The sequence below is a fragment of the Vipera ursinii genome (assembly GCF_947247035.1).
Source record: "Vipera ursinii genome assembly, chromosome: 4".
NCBI lineage: Eukaryota > Metazoa > Chordata > Lepidosauria > Squamata > Viperidae > Vipera > Vipera ursinii.
Window position 1 is genome coordinate 8,846,965 of NC_139514.1, and position 10,514 is coordinate 8,857,478.

Sequence of the window (10,514 nt, forward strand, 5' to 3'; positions counted from 1 at the left end):
TGGACGCTTTCCAGACTCTTCTTTTGATTAGGGGTGCGAGAAGAGGGCTGGTTCAGAACAGTTTGCTTTCAGCCACCCACCCCTTAATACTACGATGGAGCAGCTTCTTGCCGAGAATGCCCAGCTCAACCAGCAACTCACCTTGCTGGCCACTCAGGTGGCACAACTGCAGGCTCAGGTACATGCTGCCCCCCCACCCAGGAGGAAATGTCAGATAGCTATGCCGGATAAATTTGCTGGTAAACCAGAACTGTTTCCTGCCTTCCTGGGATAATGCCAGCTTTATATCAGCGTGAGAGCAGCTGATTTCCCCACTGACCGAGATAAGGTGGGATTCGTATTGAGCCTTCTGTCGGGAGATGCAGCTCGTTGGGGCACGCCTCTGTTGGCACAGCCTAGCCCTTTGTTGGATAACTTTGGGGGGTTTTGTGACCATATGCGCCTCATGTACGAGGACCCGATTAAGGCGCAGACGGCCACCCGACGCCTGAAAGCTTTGAGGCAGGGTCAGCGCCCTCTACAGGCCTATATCGGCGATTTCCGGCTGCTTAGCCAGGATTCCGCCTGGAATGAGGCTGCGCTCGTGGATGCCTTTCAGGATGGCTTGTCAGAGGAGATGTTGGATGAGCTGGCCCGCGTGGACATTCCCTCAGACCTGAATGGGCTGATCCATCTTTGTCTGCGGATCGATGCCCGGCTGCAGCAGCGTAAGAGTCGCCGTGCCACCCCACAGACCCCTGCCGCCCCTGTTGTGCGTGAGCCCCCAGTCCAGAGGGAGGAGCCAATGGAGCTGGGTGCCGCCAGGTCCCGTCTATCGGTGACGGAAATGGACAGACGACGATCGGAGGGGTTGTGTTTTTACTGTGGGGACCCTGGACATTTGGCTGCTTCTTGCCCGAAGAAGCGTCAGCGGGCGTCAGTGACCAAGCCTGCCCCGAGAAAGTCCCCTGCTTTGCTATCGGGAAACGGCCCGAGCCCGATCTAGACGGTGTGAAAGATCGGGCGACCCACAACATCCACACCGAGCGACGTTGTTCCGACGGTGCCTGTGAACCTCCACGGCATTTGATTTTGGAGGCACGTCTGATCCTTCCTGGCAAGCCAGAGGGGATTCCGGTCCATGCCTTAATTGACTCTGGGGCTACCACTAACTTTATGGATTCGGCCTTTGTGGCCAAATGGGCTGTTCCCCAGTGTCCAGTGGATCCGCCCATGCTTGTGGAGACCATCGATGGTCGAGTGCTCCTGTCCGGGCCTATCACGGCCGCCACGCAACCCGTGTGTATGGCCATCAGTACCCATGTGGAGGCCATTCAGTTCTACGTCACTTCGGATCTGCACTTCCCCGTGGTCTTGGGACTGGCGTGGCTCCGGGCGCATGATCCACAGATCTATTGGTCTCAGAACTTGGTCACCTTCCCAAGTTTGCAGTGCGTGGACCACACCCGCCATATCTGTGCCGGCCAGGTGGAGGGTTCCCCAGGGGTTTCCTTGCCTCCCGAACTGTCCGACTTTGCTGACGTGTTCAGCGAGTCAGAGGCGGACCAATTACCCCCGCACAGGCCCTACGACTGCTCCATTGACCTAGTCCCTGATGCGCCTCTCCCAGTGGGGCGTTTGTACTCCATGTCGGAGCCCGAGTTGGCTGCATTGCGGGACTTCCTGACGAAGAACTTGGCTCGTGGTTTCATCCGGCCCTCGTCCTCGCCAGTGTCTGCGCCCGTGCTCTTCGTCAAAAAGAAGTCGGGCGAGTTACGGCTTTGCTGTGACTACCGGAAACTCAACGCTATCACGGTGCGTAACCGCTACCCGCTGCCCCTCATCCCCGAGCTCTTGGACCGACTCCGGGAGGCTAAGATCTTCACGAAACTGGACCTGCGTGGAGCTTACAACCTCGTCAGGGTTCGGCCGGGTGATGAGTGGAAGACGGCGTTTGGTACTCGCTATGGACATTTCGAGTACACGGTGATGCCGTTTGGCCTGACCAACGCCCCCGCTGTGTTTCAGCATTTTATGAATGACATCTTTCGGGATCTGTTGGACCAGTTTGTTGTGATTTACCTGGACGACATCCTGATTTACTCCCCGTCGCGTGAAGCGCATCATCAGCATCTCCGTCAGGTCCTGCAGCGCCTCCGGAAACATCGGCTGTTTGCCAAGTTGGAGAAGTGCCAGTTCTACCAGGTGACCATTGATTTCTTGGGTCACCGCATTTCTCCTGAGGGCATCGCCATGGAACCGAGTAAAGTTGAGTCATTGCAGAGTTGGCAACCCCCGCGTCGCGTGAAGGATATTCAGCGACTTCTTGGATTTGCCAACTACTATCGGACATTCATCCCTGGCTTTGCTGCCTTGACAGCCCCCCTCACCCGGCTCCTGCAGAAGAAGACTCGGTTCCAGTGGAACGCCCCCGAACAACAGGCGTTCCAAGCTTTGAAGGACGCCTTCATGAAGGAGCCCATCTTGAAGCATCCTGACCCGCAACGGCCGTTTGTCGTGGAGGCGGACGCCTCCGACATTGCCATTGGGGCCGTGTTACTCCAGGCAGCGACGCCCAACGGTACCCTTTTCCCTTGCGCGTATCACTCACGGAAATTGAATCCCTCGGAGCGCAACTATACCATCTGGGAGAAGGAGCTGCTGGCCATCAAGGCGGCGTTCGAGGCTTGGAGGCATCATCTGGAGGGGGCGCGGCATCAAATCGAGGTCCGGACGGACCACAAGAATCTGGAAAGCCTGCAGACCGCTCGGAATTTGAACCAACGCCAGATCCGGTGGTCCCTCTTCTTTGCGAGGTTTGACTTCCGGGTGCGGTACATACCAAGCGGGCACAACCAGAGAGCGGATGCTCTGTCCAGGAAGCCCGAGTACACCCGAGTGGAAGACAAGCTTCCGCCCAGGACCGTGATCCCCGTCGAGTCTTTTGCTGCGGTGCGGGAGCCGGTGGATATACGGGCTCGGATCCGGGAGGCGCAGCAGCAGGAGGCGTGGGTGGCTCAGCGGAAGGAAGAGGTGGGGCCAGATTCGCCTTGGTCGGTCACGGATGGACTCCTGTATTATCGTGACCGGCTCTATGTTCCAGGAGGGCCACTCAGGGGACTCGTCCTCAGCCAATGTCATGATAACCCGGCTGCGGGGCATTTTGGCCTGTTCAAGACTCTGAACCTGGTCTCCCGTACATTCTGGTGGCCCCGAGTCCGACACGATGTCCAGTCTTATGTCACCTCCTGCGTCCCATGCAGGCAGGCCAAGTCAGCGACAGGGGCCCCGCCTGGTTTACTGCAGCCTTTGCCAACGCCCAAGAGACCCTGGGGGGCTGTGTCCATGGACTTTCTGACGGATCTACCCCCATCCTCCGGCTTCACGACAGTGTTTGTGGTGGTGGACATGTTGACCAAGATGGCGCACTTCATCCCCTGTCGCGGCTTACCGTCAGCTCGCGCCACTAGTCGCATGTTCATCCAACAGGTGTTCCGGCTGCACGGCCTTCCCGATAGAGTCGTCTCCGATAGGGGGGCCCAGTTTACAGACCGCTTCTGGCAGGAGCTGATGCGGGCGTTGGACATTAAGGTTTGCCTCTCGTCCGCGCATCATCCTCAGACCGACGGGGGTACCGAGAAGGTCATCGGCATTTTGGAGCAGTATCTGCGCTGCTACGTTAACCTGCAGCAGGACAATTGGGTGGACTATTTGGCCATAGCCGAGTTTGCCTTTAACAACTCGCAGCACACCTCCACGCAGATGACACCGTTCTTGGCCAATGTGGGTTATCACCCTCGGTTTTTCCCCCTTTCTCCCGTGGACTCACCGGAGCCGGCAGCGAACGAATTCATGGCGGAGTTACAGGCGATCCATCGGTTGGTGCGACGGCAGCTGGAGAAGGCCAAGGCCGACTACAAGAGGTTCGCCGATCGGTCGAGAAGGGATACGCCTCCATTATCGGTGGGGGATCGGGTCTGGCTGTCCACCAGGAACCTACCATCCACTCGACCGGCGAGGAAGCTGGACCACCGTTACCTTGGACCGTTCCCAGTCGAGGCCGTCATCAACCCGGTCGCCTATCGTTTAACTCTGCCACGTTCCCTGCGCGTGCACCCCGTCTTCCATCGGTCCTTGTTGGTCCCCGAACAACCGGCTTGTCCACTTCGCCAAGCGGAACCTCCCCCATCAGGACCTCGTGATGGCGACAGCACCCCCGAGTACGAGGTCGCCAGCATCAGGGATTCCCGCTGGCTGAAAGGTCGCTTCCAGTACCTGATCGAGTGGAAAGGGTACGGGCCGGAGGACTTCACATGGGAAGACGCGACCGCCGTTCATGCCCCTGCGTTGGTGACTGCGTTTCACGAACAGTTCCCATCCCGACCGCATCCGGATCGGCAGACCCGGGGGAAGGGCCCTGCGGTGCGGGATAGTGTTGTGACTCAGGGCCAGCCTGTGGGTCCGACAGCCGGGTCCGATGTATCGGAGGACTCAGATGTGGGGGAGGAGGGAAACGAACCGGCTGATGATGATTTGGAGACTTTGCAGAGTCCTCAGCCGGGAACCTCTGCTCAGCTGTGTGAGCCCGAGAGTGCGGAGGATGATGACCCACAGCTGGCCCTGTTCAAGGACGCCCGACGCAGGAGGCAGACGAGCAGGGACAAACAAAGAAAGGCTATGGGACTCCTCGGGAGGAGGCACAGGGAGACCACGCCCTGAGCTCTCTATAAAAGGAGTGTTTGGGGAGGGGCTGGTTGCTGAAAGCAACTCTTTTCCGTTTGAGAAGTCAAGCTCTTGTATTCTTGTAACAGTGTAATTAAAACTTGGCAGAAGCCTTTTGGTCTTGGACGCTTTCCAGACTCTTCTTTTGATTAGGGGTGCGAGAAGAGGGCTGGTTCAGAACAAGTTTCCCCTCCATTCCTGCTTTGATTGAAGGCCTGGGTTAGGTGTCTTCCATCTGCTGGATTCTACATAACAGAATAGCAGAGTTGGAAGGGACCTTGGAGGTCATGTAGTCCAACCCCCTGCTCGGGCAGGAGACCCTATGCCATTTCAGACCAATGGTTGTCCAAACTCTTCTTAAAAACTTCCAGTGTGGGAGCATTCACTGCTTCTGGAGGCAAGTCTATCCAACAGAGATAGACTTAGCTGCCACAATTCTCAACCCATCTACTTCTCCTGCTCCACCACCACCGAATCCTAGAGGAGGAATATAAATCTTTACCTTGAAATCATTTTGCAAATAAACCACGTCAAAGTCAGCTTCTTCTCCGATTCCCTTCTGTCCTCGCTTGACTGTGGATCCACAGAAATGACCAGGTTCGTTGCTGACATCACATCCTCCTCTGCTATAACGTAAATGACAAGATATTTTGGTTTTTATTTTTCATGCTCAATTTTGCATTTTATCGTAGAAGACACAGAACACGGAACAACAGAGTTGGAAGGGACCTTGGAGGTCTTCTAGTCCAGCCCCCTGCTCATGCAGGAGACCCTATCCACCATTTCAGACCAGTGGCTGTCCAGTCTCTTCTTAAAAACCTCTGGTGTTGGAGCATTTACGATATCTTTACTTATTTTGAAATTTTGCTGAGCTGAGTCCGATGCTGTACCTGCATTTGGCAAGTTTGGTTTTCTCTGCTATCTCGGTGATTCATCGTGCTGCAGCTGGTACCCACGGAACATGGCAAACTCCGGCATGTTCGTCTGCCACAATAGACGTTCGCTAACAATGGAATTTTTGAAGCCTTCGTCATTGCCACATTCCCTCCAGGTGGCAAAGACACGAACTTGTGCCAATCCTTTGGCTGGGTTTGGCTTTCAAACTTCCTTGTGAAAACATTCATTGGAAGCCTTAACTCGGGTTCCAGGTTGTCCCTAGATCTTTGGAAGCCACGCTATAAACCAGGGGTCTTCAAACTTGGCCCTTTTATGACTTGTGGACTTCAACTCCCAGAATTCCTCAGCCAGCTGGCTGAGGAATTCTGGGAGTTGAAGTCCACAAGTCATAAAAGGGCCAAGTTTGAAGACCCCTGCTATAAACGGTTAAATCTACGGTATAGCCAAAGCTGGAATAAATTACAGGTAGCCCTCATCTTACAACCACAAGTGGGCCCAAAGTTTCTGTTGCTAAGTGAGACGGTTGAAGTGAATTTTGTCCCCTTTTTACAACCTTGATTGCCACACTTATTACATGAATCACTGCAGTTGTTCAGTTAGTAACACCTTTTTGTCCCAAAGGTGCCTTTTCAGGCAGAGACTGGACTTTCTTGCTTCTTGGGGCAGAGTCTAATCCGCCTAGAATCTCTATGTAGCCACAAACCGACTAAGTCAAATCCTGCTTGGATTCCCTTAATCCTTATCTAGTGCCAAAATAGCATTGACTATTTTAGTTGACTAGATTCTTGTGTATAGGCATAAGCAATAAATCGGTTTAATTGGAACTTAACATACTGTCTTTATCTTTCGCCCTGGCACTGCCTCTCTTTACAGACTCATGCTTTTGTCCCTTTGCAGTCCCAGGTAGAGGTGTTTGATTTAAAGTGGGTCTGGCAGGTAAACTGTGCATGTCCATGTGTCTTCTGAATCACTTAAAAGGTAAAGGTTCCCCCGCACATGCGTGCTAGTCGTTTCCGACTCTAGGGGCTGGTGCTCATCTCTGCTTCAAAGCCAAAGAGCCAGCATTTGTCCGAGGACGTCTCCATGGTCATGTGGCCGGCATGACTAGACGCCAAAGGCACACAGAGCGCTGTTACCTTCCCACCTATTTTTCTACTTGCATTTTTTAAGTGCTTTCGAACTGCTAGGTTGGCAGAAGCTGGGACGAGTAACAGGCGCTCACTCTGTTATGCGGCACTCGGGATTCGACCTGCCAAACTGCCGACCTTCTGATTGACAAGCTCAGCGTCCTAACCCACTGAGCCACCGCGTCCCTTGAGCTGGATCACTTGCTCTTCCTCAAATACAGAACCCTGTTCAGCCTTCTTTAAAGTATAGCATTTATACCTGCACTTTTCTGTAACTATCAAGTTCAGTTTTAGAATATCTATTCTGTTCTATTCTATTCTATTCTATTCTATTCTATTCTATTCTATTCTATTCTATTCTATTCTATTCTATTCTATTCTATTCTATTCTATTCTATTCTATTCTATTCCATTCCATTCCATTCCATTCCGCAGTAAATAAATCATTCTATTCTATTCTATTCTATTCTATTCTATTCTATTCTATTCTATTCTATTCTATTCTATTCTATTCTATTCTATTCTATTCTATTCTATTCTATTCTACTGTACTCTATTTTATTCTATTCTATCAAGTCAAGCTTAGTCTATCTAGTATAGTCTAATCTAGTCTAGTCTCCATATTCCATATTCCATAGTCTAGTCTATCATTCTAGTCTATAGTCTACATAGTCTATTTATTGTAGTTTAGTCTAGTCTAATTCCATATTCCATATTCCAGTCTATCCTATCCTATTCTATCCTATTCATATTCTAGTCTAGTTTGTATTCTCTATATCCTATCCTAATCCTGAACTTAACAGTAAGAGCAAAGAAATGCGGGTATGAATGCTGTATTTTTCACAACTTCAGGAATAAATAAAGGTAGACAATGTGCATTGATAAACCCGCACTTAGTGACTTCGTATTACTTTTGATTTGCAAGAAAATGGCCCATAGGTAGTCCTCGGGTTATGACCTTCCATAACCAGACTCCAAGGCTTGCGAGGAGTTTTTCTAGAACTACAGGACTTCTTGTTTCATTCCTCTTATGCCAGAAATAGCTTGATCATTGGAAGCAGAGGAGGCATTGCCCACTAACCTGCCCAACCTGATTTAGTTCGTGTTGGCTCTTCCTTCAGTGATCAATTGGCCTCAGCCCACCCATTCATATCCTGCTTTGGGTTTTTCCAAACGAGGAACAGCTTCTCCAGTGTAGAAATTGAAGCCTGGCTCAGAACAGCTTCGCCTGGGACAGGGGTAGGCAACGTCGGCTCTTTTATGACTCGTGGACTTCAACTCCCAGAATTCCTGAGCCAGCTTGGCTGGCTCAGGAATTCTGGGAGTTGAAGTCCACGAGTCATAAAAGAGCCGAGGTTGCCGACCCCTGGCCTGGGACCTGTGAAGCTGCTCTGGGGGCGGGTCGTGTGAGTAGGTCTAGCGCAGGGGTAGGCAACCTCGGCTCTTTTATGACTCATGGACTTCAACTCCCAGAATTCCTGAGTCAGCTATGCTGACTCAGGAATTCTGGGAGTTGAAGTCCATGAGTCATAAAAGAGCCGAGGTTGCTTACCCCTGGTCTAGCCTAACTCTTCTGGGTAACTGTGCGGGATCTTCAAAGGGTGCGTCCACTATCAATATAGAGTCACTTCTGGAACCAACTCGTCCAGACTTCTCTGCAGCAGCAACAAGCAATGACCGCAGCTGCTGCCTGCTCCCTGGATTTCCGACAACGAACTTTTCTCCCCTCCTTAGAGATCCTGGAGGGGTGAAGCAAGGGTCCCCCCCCCAGCCATCGCGGTCCCCCATCTCCAAGATTGCAACCGCAAATGTAGCTGTGCGTTGTCGGCCTGCCTGTCTCTTTTTTTTTTAAATCCCATTTATATCTCGCCCTTCTCCGAAGACTCAGGGCGGCTTACACACTAAGCACAAATCAATGTGCTTAGCAATAGCCTTCATTCTATGTATATGCCTGCTTATTAGGGCTTTCAGGGCCACCCCCAAGAGGCATTATTACAAAGTCAGCTTATTGCCCCCAACAATCTGGGTCCTCATTTTACCTACCTCGGAAGGATGGAAGGCTGAGTCAACCTTGAGCCTGGTGGGATGCGAACCTGCACTAATTGCAGGCAGCTGGTGTTACTTAAGGAGGCATTAGCCCACTGCTCCACCAAGGCTCATTTTTAAAATTATTATTATTATTTATTTATTTTATTATTTTATTTTATTTTAATTCCATTTATATCCCGCCCTTCTCCGAAGACTCTGGGCGGCTTACAAGCTTCCCAATCGGGCGGTTGTTCCATTGACCCAGTTGATCAAGGGTGCGTGACTTTCCATTAGTGAAGCTCCCCCACCCCACCCCACCCCACCCCCGGCGCCTGTTTACCCCCGTTTCCATGGGACTTATTTCCCAGCAAACCCGCAGCGAGGCTGGCGACCCCGGCGCCCTCCTACGTGTCCTTGGGGAAGGAAGGGGACCCCAATGGCATTCCAAGCGCCATTCATTCCTTTGCCTCCTCGCCCCCCCCTCGTCCCCCGCCACCGCCGCTCCTGGTGGAATGTCCCCTTTCAACGCGCCCGGCTTCTTAAAACGGACGGCCAGAGGCAGCCTCAGCTTCCCTTTTCTTCTTCCATCCTTCTCCCCCTCTTTCGCCCGCGACACCCCCACCCCCACCCCGTTGGCCTTTCTGGGGTCGAGATAGAGCAGGGAAGCGTCCACAAATGTCGCGCGCTCTTTTAAGGCACCTCCGGCTGTCAGTGGAGGGGCGAGAGGTGAACCAGGCTCAGGAAAGTGAAACAGCGGGGGGGGGGGCGGAGGGGAAGAGAAGAAAACGTCGGAGAAAGTGGCCAGGGGTGGGGGCGGAGAAAGTCGGAGAAAGTGGTTGGGGGGTGGAGGGAGAGAAAGTCGGAGAAAGTGGTCGGGGATGGGGGGAGAGAAAATCGGACAAAGTGGTCGGGGATGGTGGGAAAGAGAAAATCGGAGAAAGTGGTCGGGGATGGGGGGGGGAGAGAAAGTCGGAGAAAGTGGTCGGGGATGGTGGGAAAGAGAAAATCGGAGAAAGTGGTCGGGGATGGGGGGGAGAGAAAGTCGGAGAAAGTGGTCGGGGATGGTGGGAAAGAGAAAATCGGAGAAAGTGGTCGGGGATGGGGGGGAGAGAAAGTCGGAGAAAGTGGTCGGGGATGGTGGGAAAGAGAAAATCGGAGAAAGTGGTCGGGGATGGGGGGAGAGAAAATCGGACAAAGTGGTCGGGGATGGTGGGAAAGAGAAAATCGGAGAAAGTGGTCGGGGATGGGGGGGAGAGAAAATCGGAGAAAGTGGTCGCGGATGGGGGGGAGAGAAAGTCGGAGAAAGTGGTCGGGGATGGTGGGAAAGAGAAAATCGGAGAAAGTGGTCGCGGATGGGGGGGGAGAGAAAATCGGAGAAAGTGGTCGCGGATGGGGGGGGAGAGAAAGTCGGAGAAAGTGGTCGGGGATGGTGGGAAAGAGAAAATCGGAGAAAGTGGTCGCGGATGGGGGGGAGAGAAAGTCGGAGAAAGTGATCGGGGATGGGGGGGGAGAGAAAGTCGGAGAAAGTGATCGGGGATGGGGGGGAGAGAAAATCGGACAAAGTGGGGGGGATGGGGGGGAGAGAAAGTCGGAGAAAGTGGTCGGGGATGGGGGGAGAGAAAGTCGGAGAAAGTGATCGGGGATGGGGGGAGAGAAAGTCGGAGAAAGTGGTCGCGGATGGGGGGGAGAGAAAATCTGAGAAAGTGGTCGGGGATGGGGGGAGAGAAAGTCGGAGAAAGTGATCGGGGATGAGGGTAGAGA